Source organism: Terrapene carolina, unplaced genomic scaffold (genome assembly GCF_002925995.2).
Source record: "Terrapene carolina triunguis isolate 2854851 unplaced genomic scaffold, T_m_triunguis-2.0 Scaffold58, whole genome shotgun sequence".
Lineage (NCBI taxonomy): Eukaryota > Metazoa > Chordata > Testudines > Emydidae > Terrapene > Terrapene triunguis.
In genome coordinates, this window is record NW_020664409.1 from 63,295,568 (window position 1) to 63,309,177 (window position 13,610).

Genomic DNA, 13,610 nt, shown 5'->3' on the forward strand with positions numbered 1-13,610 from the left:
AATACTGAGACCATATTGGTCAGCATGATAGGCAGTGGTGTCTGCACACTAGTGATCTAACTGTTGTCAAGTGTTTTTTTGTAGGCATCATGGAAAAAGAGGGTTTTGAAGGATGGGAAACATGGGAGAAAGCACGAAGGTGCTTGTTTGAATACTTAACAAGTGGGCAGAGAAGGCTGATATCTTAGGCAATCAGAGACAGGTCTTGACATTTCTATAGTAAATGAGAAATTACATACTTAGAGTAGTTATCAATGGTTTGCTGTCAAACTGTGAGGGCATATCTAGTGGAGTCCTGCAGGATCAGTCCTTGGTCTGGTACTATTCAATATTTTAATTAATGACTTGGATAATGGAGTGGAGAGTATGTTTATAAAATATAAGTTAACACCAAGCTAGGAAGGATTACAAGCACTTTGGAGGACAGGATTAGAATTCAAAAAGACCATGACAAATTTGAAAATTGGTCTGAATTCAAGATAAAATTCAGTAAAAGACAAGTGTAAAGTACTTCACTTAGGAAGGAAAAATCAAATGTACAACTACAACATCAGGGAATAACTGGCTAAGTCGTAGTACTGCTGAAAAGGATCTGGGGGTTACAGTGGATCACATATTGAATATAAATCAACAATGTGATTCATCTGCAAAAAAGGCTATCATTCTGGGGTGTATTAACAGGAGTGTCATATGAAAAACATGGGAGGTTAACCTGTCTCACTCTGTTCAATGCTGGTGAGGCCTCAGCTGGAGTACTGTATCCGGTTCTGAGCACCACAGTTTAGGAAAAATGTGGACAAATGGGGAGAGCAACAAAAATGATAAAAGGTTTAGAAAACATGACCTATTAGGAAAGGTTAAAAAAACTGGACATGTTTAGTCTTGAGAAAAGAAGACTGAAGGGCTACCTGATAACAGTCGTTAAACATGTTAAGGGCTGTTATAAATCAATCAATCAATTGTTCTCCATAGCCACTGAAGGTAGGATAAGAAGTAATGGGCTTAATTTGCAGCAAGGGAGATTTAAGTTAAGATGTTAGGAAAAACTTTCTAACTATAAGGGTAGTTAAACTCTGCAATTAGCCTTCCAAGGAGATTGTGGAATAGCCATCATTGGAGGCTTTTAAAAACAGATTGGACAAACACCTGTCAGGGATGGTCTAGGTTTACTTGGTCCTCCCACAGCGCAGGAGACTGGACTTGATGACTTCTTAAGGTACCTACCAACACTACATTTCTGTGATTTTATGACAATAAGTAGGGTGGCGATAGGCCATGTAGGGTCCAGGAAGTAAAGACAAGTAGCTTATGTTTGATGTGGTGGAGAGGGGATGTCATTCAGGAGATTCAAAAAGAGGGTTGGCATTGTTGAAGCAATGGGTGAGGAGAATCATCTTTTCAGTAGCAATCTGAAAGGATGTGAACGAGGGAAATTTGGATTTGTCAGGGCCTGAGAAAAGGGTGTTTGTTGTAGTGATCAAGACATGAAATGATGCAAGCCTGAATGAGAGTTTTAGCTGTGTGGATGGATAAGAAAGGCCGTCTCTGAAAGATGTTATGCAGAAAGAATCAAGAAAACTTTGACATAGTCTATATGTGATGACCTAGAGATAGAGGTCCAAGTTGAAGATGACACCCAGGTTATGGGTCTGAGTGACATGCAGAAAGTGGTGTTGTCCACAGTGATTGTGAAAGTAGGTAGCAAGGAGGACTTAGGATAGGGATGGGAATATTGGAAGCTCTGTTTTAGCCAAGTTGAGTTTGAACTGATGGCTAGACATCCATGAGGAGATGTCAAAGAGAGAGGGGCCGAGATTTTAGTTTGGACAGAAGGAGACAAGTCTGAAGTAGAGAGGTAGATCTGTGAGTTCTCAGCATAGATGGTAGTTGAATTTATGTTTGCGGATGAGATTACCCAGCAATAAGATGTAGAGGGAGAAAAGATGGGGACCAAAGACAGAAGTGTGTGGAACCCCCACAGAAAGTTTGAGAGTGGATGGTGATGATCCTCCAGAGGACATGCTGAAGGAGTAATTAGAGAGATAGGACAAGAACCAGGAGAGGACAGAGTTACAGAAGCCAAATGTGTCAAAAGCAGCTGACAGGTCAAGGAGGATGGGAATGGAGTACTGGTTCTGAACTTCAGCTAGGAAAAGGTCGTTAGAAACTGATGAGAGCAGTTTCAGTGGAGTGGAAGGAGTGAATGCCAGATTGGAGAGGGTCTAGGATGGAATTGGAGGAGAGGAACTCCAGACAAGGATTGTATAAAGTGCATTCAGTGAGCTTAGAGGTGAAAGGTACATGAGATGGTGGTGGGAAAAGTAAGTGTGGTTAAGGTTTCTGTTCTTTTTTTTTTTTTTTAAAGAAGGGAGAGGCTACAGCATGTTTGTGTTGTGAGGGGAAAGAGACAAAGGGGTTGTGATGGGAGAGAGGGGCAAAATAGTGAAGGGTAGAGGAGAGTGAAGCATGGAAAGACTCAACAGTCATGGAAGAGGTAGGGAGAGAAAGCAGAGAGGAGGGGACTGAGAGTAGACAACAAGCCATCTAATGCTGATAGACTGGCAGTCATGGAAAGGCCGACTGACAGGACATGAGGGCAAGGGTTGGTAGGGGAGGAACACTGCTGAAAGAGACCAGATGACCAATTTGGAGAGGGGGAACTCAGCAACGGGGAGATGAGAGAGAGAGTGCACCATGGTTGGTAAAAACCAAGTCAAGTGAATGGCCTTCTTGGGGACTGGAAGAGTTGATCCAGGGCTGCAGGTGGAATGAAAAGGTTGAGGGAAAAGCCATGGGCTAGGAGGGTGAGGAAATGTGCAGCTAAGGGGTGGGCCATCAACATGGACATTGAAGTCACTGAGGATGAATGTGGGGGATTGTGAGGAGGAAGAGAGAGAGCCAGGAGTTGAAATTAGGGAGAGAGGCTGAACATAAGAATGGCCATACTGGGTCAGACCAAAGGTCCATCTAGCCCAGTATCCTATCTCCCAACAGTGGTCAATGCCAGGTGCCCCAGAGGGAATGAACAGAAGGGGTAATCAAGTGATTCATTCCCTGTCGCCCATCCCCAGCTGATGAGAAGGAGTTGGGTCGGTGATAGATGATGGCAGCATAGAGGAGGGAGATAAGAGGAGCCAGAGAAGTGATGTTCAGAAGAGGAAAAAGAGTGTGAAAGGGGAGGAGGAGGGTGTTGGAAGTGGCAGGAATGGGAGAGGAGAAACCCAGTACTCCCCCCACAGTCTGATCCACATCAGGGAGTGTGTAACGAGGAGAGGGCAGCTGCATAGGCAGTACCAGTCAAAGGGATCCAGGCCCCTGTGAGAGCCAGGAGCTGAAAGGAACAAGATATAACGAGGTGGTGGATAGCTGTGATTATTTTAGAGGTGGAGTGGGCATTCCTGAGAGAGCAAGAGAAGGGGACCAGTGGATGGGGAACAAGGGGCCTAAGTCTGAGGTTAGGAATGGTAGTACGAGGGGGTCAGACATAGTGCCAGGAGTGAGTGTGGGAGATGGAGGGAGGGCCAGGGTTGGGGCAAATGTCACCAGAGATGAGGAGGAGGATGCAGATGTGGGACCTGAATTTGTGGTGGTGGGAGGAAGGAAGAAGCTTGGGATGGAGAGGGGAATAGGAGTAGCCAGAGGTGGTGGGAACTGTAAAGGAGGGTGGGTAACGAGGGAGATGGAGCCAGTGTCAGGAGGGAGGAGGAGGATAAATGCTATGGTGCAGAAAACTGGTATGATGAGTCGCAGATGGACAAGATTACAAAATAGAAACACCCACAGAAGGTATGATCTCAGCCTGGCTCTGAGTCCCTCTGTTTGCAATGGTCCTCTGCTATGGGCAGAGCTTTCCAATTATAGTCTCTCTTGGTGATGAGGGAACAGGTCCAGGCGGTGATAGAGTGGCTATGATGGCTCCTGACTCAGCACTAAGCCCTAGCTGTCTGTCAAGGGGTCCCCTGCTGTGGGTAGAGCTCCCCAGTCAGTCTCAAATGGTGACATGGGGGTAGGTCTGACTCTTCCCTCTTTGGAATTCCCATATTGAACTAATTTCCCAGTTCATTTGCTCACTGAGTGGTTTCCTTCAATCTGTCTCTGCTTTAGAAAATGTAGTGGGGAAAGGAAGAAAATAAAGGAAAACATCTTCCATTTCCTCTTTTGATACTTAGGGCTTGTCTATACTTATGGCTAGATCGGCACTGCTGCGATTGATTCACCAGACCCGCTAAATCAATGACAGTGCACTCTCCCATCGACTCCTGTACTCCAGCTCCCCGTGAAGAGTAAAGTAAGTTGGTGGGAGAGTGTCTCCCGTCAACACAGCGCGGTGTAGACACTGCTGTAAATCGACCTAAGTTATGTCAACTTCAGTTACATTACCGTAATATAGGTCGACTTACAGCTGTAGTGTAGACCAGCCCCCAGAAATTAAAGAACACCTGTATGGCCACTTCAAATGAGTGCCTTAAGCAGCATCTTGCAGATGGCTTGGAGCAAACTTTATTTAGAGAATTGCATAACTGACTAGACATTATTTTCAAACAGTGAAATGAATTTTTATCTAAAGACACGTTTTTAAAGCAGAGCAATTTAAAACTTGCACAAATATGCAGTGGTATTCCTTCCAATTTATTATTCCTTCAGTTTTTAAAATTTTTAAATATAATTTTCAGAAATGTCATTTAGCCTGTGGCTTTCCTGTTGGTTCCTTGTTTTTCTGCTCCTTCCATAATCTTTCTAACTGTGGTGTGGATATTCCTGTTTAAAGTTCATGCTTCTAGTTGTAAGTTCTAAAAACACATCTGTACGGCTGGTCTGCATGGAGGATAACAGCCTATTACTGCTACCAATTATTCTGTTAGTTTAAGAGGTGGAGGTCTGTTCTCTGGATCTAAAAGTCACAAACCTGCTGATAACCCTTATGGATGTCAATAAGATGTTCCTAGATGTACTTCGTTTTTACAGAATGTTTTTTAAACTTAAATTACACTGGAAAAATACTACATTAAAAGAACATTATTAAGGTTTACAAAGTCAAGCATTCAGAAGTTAGGAAATGCTAGAATTAAGGTTGCCTTTATTTGGCCGACTTATGTGGACATTTTAATTACATAATCCCATACTGTTTTTTTCCCCACGGTTCCCTGCCTCATTCAGTACACAGGATAGACCTGATTTGGGCATAAACCAGGGTTATACAATGAAGGAGACTTCACTGTAGGACCCCTGCTTCATATGTTGCAAAGGAAGGTGTGTAGGGAGTGAGGCAAGGGATGGCAGAAAGAGAAAGGATGGGCTCGTGGTTGAGGCAGTTGAATGCCCCTTCTGAGAGCTTGATTCTATCTGTGCCTCTGCTAAATATTTCCTGTGTGATGCTGGGTAAGTCACCGAAAGCAAATTTTTCACAGTTGGCCACTGATACTGTGTTCCTCATCAGGGCCAGCTCTGGCTTTTTTGCCGCCCCAGGCAAAAAAGCCTCCCCTCCTCTTCCCCCCCCCTGGATCCCGGCCGCGGGCCGCTCTCCCCAACCAGCCGGAGCGCCGGGGGGGAGGGCGGAGAGCCCGGCCGGGGCTCCGCTCTCCCCGGCGGCCAGAGCGCCGGGGGAGAGCGGTGAGCCCACTGTGGCAACGCTGTCCCCAGCGGCCGGAGCACCGCGCCACCCCCCTCCAGGTGCCGCCCCAAGCACAAGCTTGGTGGGCTGGTGCCTGGAGCCAGCCCTGTTCCTCATTTTCTGGGTGCCCAACTTAAGACCCTGCAGATTGATTTGCAGAAGTGCTGAAGTACCCATAGCAGCAGATGAAGTCAATAGCAGCTGTGTTTTGAAAATAGAAAGGGCTATAAAAACGTTCCGTACTCTGAAAAATCCGGCTTTAGGCATCTCAAGTTGGGCACCCAAAATTAATGGACACCTTTGACAATTTTGGCCTTTATTCTCATTTTACAGATATGAAACAGGTACAGAGAGATTAATGTAGTTCTTTCTATGTAATATCCAGATAAATCAGAATAGAGTATAATGAGACAGTCTCTAATCATCAACATTCTGAAAGGGTAAATTAGAATAAAGTTTCTATCAAGATGAAACATTTTTCATATTAAAATATTTATTATTTAAAGTATAACTAAATTGCATCCAGAAATATAGAAGAATAAATCCCTTTTAAAAATTCAAAAGGAGCTTTAAGACCTTCAAAAAATTACCTTCATAAGGCCAAAGCATAAGAGTTTATTTTCTTATTTACTTTGTTATGGATAATTTACACAGTAAAAGAATGTTAGATACTTACCTTTAAGTATACCATACTGCTGTGTGCTTTCATTATACCATACAAGATAAACAAGTTCAGGCATAGTTAGCACTATGGCAGGGGTCGGCAGCCTTTCAGAAGTGGTGTGCCAAGTCTTCATTTATTCACTCTAATTTAAGGTTTTGCGTGCCAGTAATACAATATAACATTTTTAAAAGGTCTCTCTCTATAATATATAACTAAACTATTGTTGTATGTAAAGTAAATAAGGTTTTTAAAATGTTGAAGAAGCTTCCTTTAAAATTAAATTAAAATGCAAATCTTATTAGTTTAGTGTGATCCTTGCCCTTGCTTTTTCTTGCTGAGTTTTCCAGTGTCTGGCACGTATTTGGATACTTTAAGCTGCACACAGGCTTCTGAGTGATCAGTGGTTAACCGGCTCCGAGAGGGACAGAGGACAGATTTCATGTGTGAAAATACCTGTTCACACAGGTATGTGGATCCAAATGCTGAAAGCATTGCAAACGCAATTTTCTTCAAACAGTTAAATTTCACTGGCAGGGATGTCCAGCAGGTCAGAATAGAGGCCCCATGATCTCTCTTGGTAGCTTTAAGTGCGCTCCGCAGATCTCCAAACTTTGATGCCCACAATTCTGATCTTTTTAACTGAATGAGCTGCATTTCGAAATCTTCAAACCCATCCCCTGAAATACAAACAAATCCAAGTCGCTTTCGTTGAACTTTTCAGGCTTAATTAGAAAAGCAAGCATTGGGCCAAATCGCTGGAAATCTTGAAATCTGTCAGAAAATTCTGATTCCAGTTCTTGCATGTACATTCCAATCTCATCGACACCGACAATGCAACGTGTCAATAGTTCTTTTATGTGTTGGAAGTAGCGGAAAGTCGAAGTTCGAATATCCCGAGAAAAAACTGCTAGTTTTACAACAAATGCCTTCCGGGTTTCATAAAGATCCAGAACCATTTGCCGTGGCTTGATTTTTACTTACACTTAATCATTTAAAAACACTGCTTTGTTTCTCATATCCTGCTACTGCCTTTTTGATCGATTCAGTCTTGTCTCCTTCGTCAAGAAAGGTTTTCTCGTGTTTCGTTTGAAAATGTCGTCGAACACTTGATGTGCGACAAACAACACTTTCACAACAGAAAGCACAAACAATACGGTCCTTCTTTTGAATAAATCCAAATGTGTCTGTCCAAGAAGGCTGAAATGAACAGACATCTAACTTTGCTTTCTTAGGAGCTGACATTTTGTCAAATATACCCCTCAACTTACAGTGGGGGGGAAAAAATCACGACAGACGGCACAACATCAAACGCAATGCGCTGTTCCATGTGACGTGATAGTGATGTAAGCAGCAAATCAGGACTTAAAAATATCCCAGTACAGTGGTGCTGGAACAATTTTTAAGGTGGAGGTGCTGAGCTGTGCCCTCTCTTGCCCCTGTCTGCACCCCTCACTGCCCCAGGCTTGGGCCAGTGGGCCACAGCTGGGGGCGGCTGCAGAGTCCCGGACTGAGGCTAGGAGCAGAGCCCCGGTCCGGCGGCTGGTCCTCGGGGCCTGGCAGCAGGCTGAGCAGGGCCGGCGAATGGGATTCCGGATGGCAACAGAGTCCCCGGGACCGGTGGCCGGGACCCGGGGCCTGGCAGCGGGCTGAGCGGGGCCGGCAGATGGGACCCTGGGTGGCAGGGGGCCAGTGGTAGGACCCCAGGCTGGCAGCAGAGCCCCCGGGACCGGTGGCTGGGACCCGGGGCCGGCAGCGGGCTGAGCGGGACCGGCAGACAGGACCCCAGGTGGCAGGGGGCCCAGGATGGCAGCAGAGCCCCCGGGACCGGTGGCCGGGACCCAGGCAGTGTGAGTGCCACTCAAAATCATCTCGCATGCCGCAGGTTGCTGACCCCTGCACTAGGGTGTCAGACCTCCAAGTAACATGCTGCAGGAAGTGTCACTTTTCCCTCTGAGTCAATACTGAACCAATTATTGAGCATGGAGTTGTGGGACGGTGTGCTGTTTGAAGTAATATATTTCAAGTGAAACATAAAACTAAGGTCTCAATCACTTTTAGGCATTAAAGAGTCCACACAGTTTTCATGAAAATAAGCAGATGAACCCCAATGTCCTGGCCGTATTCCAACTTGAATAATTGTATTCACTCTAACTAAATCATGCCTGAATTTTCAACTAAATACAGTGTTCTTCACGTCCTATGATAAACTGTGGAATAGTGTTTCTGTATACTATTAAACAACTGACATCTTCCATTTCTGTGTTAGATAAAGTGGTCCCATACTTGCTACAAAGATGGTGTGAGGCTTAATTGATTCACAATTATAAAGTGCTTTGAGGTCCTCAGATGAAAGATACAGAAATGCAATGTATTATTTGTAGTCCAGACAATATACCTCTCACTACTAGAATTAGAGTAGGTATTTTGTGTGGTGGAGGGAAGGAAGCACAGATATCTGTGCACAGATAGCTAAAACTAGAAGACTCTACTAGCAGTTAAAAGTAAAACCATAAGGATGCAGATTTACTTTTGCCCTCTAGGTGGCACTCCTTCACTGCTGCATGAGACTATTGTTAAAAAGAATTGCTATTCAGATAAGGCCATTAACCACAACTGTTTTAAAGGCGATTTCTAAAATGCACTGTTGCTTTTACATAATTTTGTAATAAGAAAATTCTGTAGCTCCATTTTATGTTGTAATTCTAAACTGCAGAGTAAAAAGAGGTGGTTAGAGGCAAAAAGGCATCCTTTAAAAATTGGAAATCAGATCCTTCTGAGGATAATAGGGAGCATAAACTCTGGCAAGTCAAGTGTAAAAATATAATAAGGAAAGCCAAGAAAGAATTTTAAGAGCAACTAGCTAAAAACAAAAAACTAACAGCAATTACTTTTAAATATATCAGAAGCAGGGAGCCTGCCAAACAGTCAGTGAGGCTACTGGGCAACTGAGGTGCTAAAGGAGTACTCAGGGAAGACAGACCCATTGCAGAGAAGCCAGATAAATTCTTTGCATCAGTCTTCACGGCTGAGGTTATAGGGGAGACCCCCACACCCAACTCATTGTTTTTTAGGAGGAGGAACTGTCCCAGATTGAGATGTGAGTAGAGGAGGTTTTGGAACACATTAATAAATTACACAGCAGTAAGTCACCAGGACCAGATGGTATTCAACCAAGAGTTCTGAAGAACTCAAATATGAAACTGCAGAACTACTAACTGTGGTATGTAACCTACCACTTAAATCAGTTTCTGTACCAGATAACTGGAGGGTAGCTAATGTAGTGCAAATTTTTAAAAAGGCTCCAGAGGCAATCCTGTCAATTACAGACCGGTAAACCTAACTTCAGACCAGTCAGATTGGTTGAAACCACAGTAAAGAACAAAATTATCAGATGCAAAAATGTACATGATGTGTTGGGGAAGAGTCAGTGTGATTTTTCTAAAGGGAAATGCCTATCTAAAGCCTTTGACAAGGTCCCTCAACAAGGGCTCTTAAGCAAACTAAAGGGATAAGAGAAAAGGTCCCCTCGTGGATCAATACTTGGTTAAAAGATAGGAAACAAAGAGCATGAATAAATGGTCAGTTTTTACAATGGAGACAGGTAAATAGTGTGGTCCCCTAAGGATCTGTACTTGGACCTGTGCTGTTTGACATATTAATAAATTATGTGGAAATAGTGGTGAACAATGAGATGGCAAAATTTGCAGACAACACAAAATTGCTCAAGATAGTTAAGTCCAAAGGGATCTCACAAAATTGGGTGACTGGTCCATAGAATGGCAGATGAAATTCATTGTTGATAAATGCAAAGTAATGTACATTGGAAAACACAATCCCAACTATACATACAAAATGATGGGATCTAAATTTAGCTGTTACCATTCAAGAAAAAGAGAGTTTCTCTGAAAACATCCACTCAATGTGCAGCAGCAGTCAAAAAAGCTAATAGAATGTTAGGAACCATGGGGAAAGAGAGAGACGATAAAACAGAAAGTATTATAATGTCACTATATTTTCATGGTATGCCCACACCTTGAATATTTTGTGTGCAGTTGTGGTCACTCCAACTCAAAAAAAAAAATATTAGAATTGGAAAAGGCACAGAGAAGGACAATGAAAATGATCTGGGGTATGGAACAGCTTTCATACAAGGAAGATTAGAAAAGACTGGGACTTCAGCTTAGAAAAGAGATGACTAAGGCCTGCTCTACATTGGGGGAGGGAGAGGGGATCAGTCTAAGTTACGCAACTTCAGCTACGTGAATAACGGACAGGAGAGCGCTCGGGGATCGATTTATCATGTCTAGACTAGACGCGATAAATCGATCCCCGCTGGATCGATCGCTGCCCGCCGATCCGGCCGGTAGTGAAGACATACCCTAAGAGAGGATATGACAGAGGTCTATAACATCATGAATGGTGTGGAGAAAGTGAATAAGAAAGTGTTATTTACTCCTTCACATAACACGAGAACCAGTGAAATTAGTAGGCAGCAGGCTTAAAACAAACGTAAGGAAGTACTTCTTCACACAGTGCAGTCAATCTGTGAAACTCAATGCCATGGGATGTTGTGAAGGCAAAAAGGTATAAACTGGGTTTAAAAAAGAATTAGATAAGTTCACGGAGGATAGGTCCATCAATATCAGTTAGCCAAAATGGACAGGGATGCATCCCCATGTTCTGGTTGTCTCAACAAATCTTGAGAAAATATTAAGATTATTTTTTTAAGCTCTGGGAGCATAAATGGAACACTAGGAAAAGAAAAAGAAAGCCTGGGTGAGGCAGAACTCTCATTGACTTTACTAGGGCTGGGATAGTAATACCTAGCTCTTGTATATCTAACTTTTCATTCATAGGTATCAGAGATGGGGGAACTGAGGCACACAAAGAAAGTGATTTTCCCAGGGTCAGCCAGTAGAACAGCTGAGAATAGAACCCTAGTGTCCAGAGTCTTAGTCCTGTGCTCTAGCCACTAGGCCATGCTGCCCCTCTAGGAGGTTTTCACCCCTTTACAATTTAAGACCTGGAGAAAGAAAGTTAACCCTAACTAAGCAGTAGACAGGTTCATATTTGGATAGTGAATCAGGCTAATGAGGCTGCAAGTTAGTTCCAGTGCACACTGGGTGTATTATGTCAATTTCTTCATTTTAGGGGAGGAGGAGATTCCTGGTAAGATGCCTGGAATACTCAGATCTCCAGTAGAGCAAACTCCATTGGTTCCAGAGTTTTATTCCACCTCAGGGCTCAAATGCTAAGTCTTGCATGACAAGACATGATACCAGACGTGTGGGTGGCCAGCCAGTGGTTAGCTTATTCTACTGCACAATAAACTTTTACTGGATTTGTGAACCGGGGTTGGAAAATGAAATGGTGATAGGATTAAAGTTTATTATGTACATAAAATTAGAGCTGGGTGGGAAGCAGTTTTCCCATCCCATGAGAATTTTTGAGACTTCAAATATTTTTCACATCCCAAATCAGAACAAAAGGTTAAAATCTCAGTAATAGTCATGAACCAATCCTCTCCTTCCCCCACCCCGCCCCCCGCAATTTCTGATATGGTCAGTAGAAACATCTCATTTAGATAATTTTGAAACATTTAATGTTGATTTCAATCTTTTTTATTGTTTTTACATTTTTTTTTTTACTATACATTCACTTAGATTTTGAAACCAAAATTTGTTTCTGCCTAAGAAATGAAACTTTTTCTTTTAGAAAATGTCCAAACAGGATATTTCAGCAGCTTGGACATTTTTTCCAAATATTTTTCAGATTGGGAAATTCTTCAAATTGATCCTTTCCGGCAAAGGGTTTCACTTTTGTCAAATTGGCATTTGCTGACCAAAAAAGTGTTATCAAAAATATCTGATTAGCTCTATTTAGCATTTCCATTTTATAATGGTAAAAGGCAGGTCTTTTGGTGGTTATGCCTTACGTTGACAATAACGCTGTTTGTTGTGGCTAAAGTTTACTTGTGTGCTGATTCTGAAGACCTATCCAGTCCCAAAAATGCCTTCACAAGCAGTTCTGCCAGTCTTTTTAAAATCCCTTTGTTTCTGCCAGCTATTTTAGTTCGTCTTTAAAATACATTTATACACAATTCTTACACAGCTCTAATTCGCTATTGAAGACTGCTTAAACCAAGGGTTCTCAAACTGGGGGTCGGGACCCGTCAGGGGGTCCTGAGGTCATTACATGGGGGGTCGCGAGCTGTCAGCCTCCACCCCAAACCCCGCTTTGCCTCCAGCAGTTATAATGGTGTTAAATATATTAAAAAAAAGAGGGTCACACTCAGAGACTTGCTGTGTGAAAGGGGTCACCAGTAAAAAAAAGTTTGAGAGCCACTGGCTTAGACGCATACACTTCCTGATCAGTTCCACACCTCCAAACATCATCTTTCTGACTGTGCTGACCTCAGGTTCCCACCAACAAATTAAAGGGCTCAATCAGCTTGGATTTTTAAGGTCAGCTATATTGCCATGGCAACTGTATTTAGTATTGTTAATCGTGTTATTTATTGTATAGCCGTTTCTACTGACACTCTGTTGAGGTAATGTGAGTTTCAAGAGCTGTGCAAAGCCTTACTGCACTTCTGTAGTATCTTGCAAACCGCATGAATTCAGCATCTTTAAGATGATGATACTGTAGAAATGATTGAAGGATAATATTCATGTTAGAGAGGTATACAAGGTAAATAACTAATTTTCATGGGTTATTAAAAGCCAGAGCAAATCTGAGGGTATGTTGATGAATTAAGAGGCTATGAAGCCAATACTAAAATTACATTTCAATGGACATGAACTTTTATTTTTAAAAATCTTACGGCGTTTGCTGAATCTTTTTTGGCATATAACAAAAATAAAGTTCTCCTTCCTTTCCCCCATGAGATTTTGGACATTAAGTGCTTTTGCCTTCTCAGGCTTTCCAGTGACATCACTTTGAGGGCAAGGCTTATTATAGACAGAGAATGTAGCAACTTCTGTACTAAGAAGTTATTTTCAGTTTTTTATTTTCCCCCCAGTCTTTTACTTCTATAGCTGAAGTTTAGGAGATATGTTCTCTGACTAGGAATGGCTTTTTGTTTTTTTTTTTTTTTTTTGCCTAAAAGCTTCAACCATTTTTTTTTATTAAGGAATGGTGATGGGGGAACACACTTTTTTTTTTTTTTTTTTTTTTTTTTTTTTTAAAGCATGACTCTTTTCTAATAGTTCTAGAACATTGTGGTAGATGATAGGCAATACGTCCCTGCAAAATTTTAAGTTGCTATGTCTTAGATGAGCCTTTCACTGATCTGGTGAAAATTGATTATAGTTTGTCAAAGATATAAAAGTTTTG

At 42.4% G+C, this 13,610-nt stretch overlaps 1 protein-coding gene across 1 annotated transcript in view; it reads left to right on the forward strand.

The window, feature by feature from the left end:
- The window catches only part of ZC2HC1A (zinc finger C2HC-type containing 1A), a 59,181-nt gene that overhangs the window by 36,082 nt on the left and 9,489 nt on the right, over positions 1 to 13,610 (forward strand). The gene's annotated exons all lie outside the window — the stretch shown is intronic.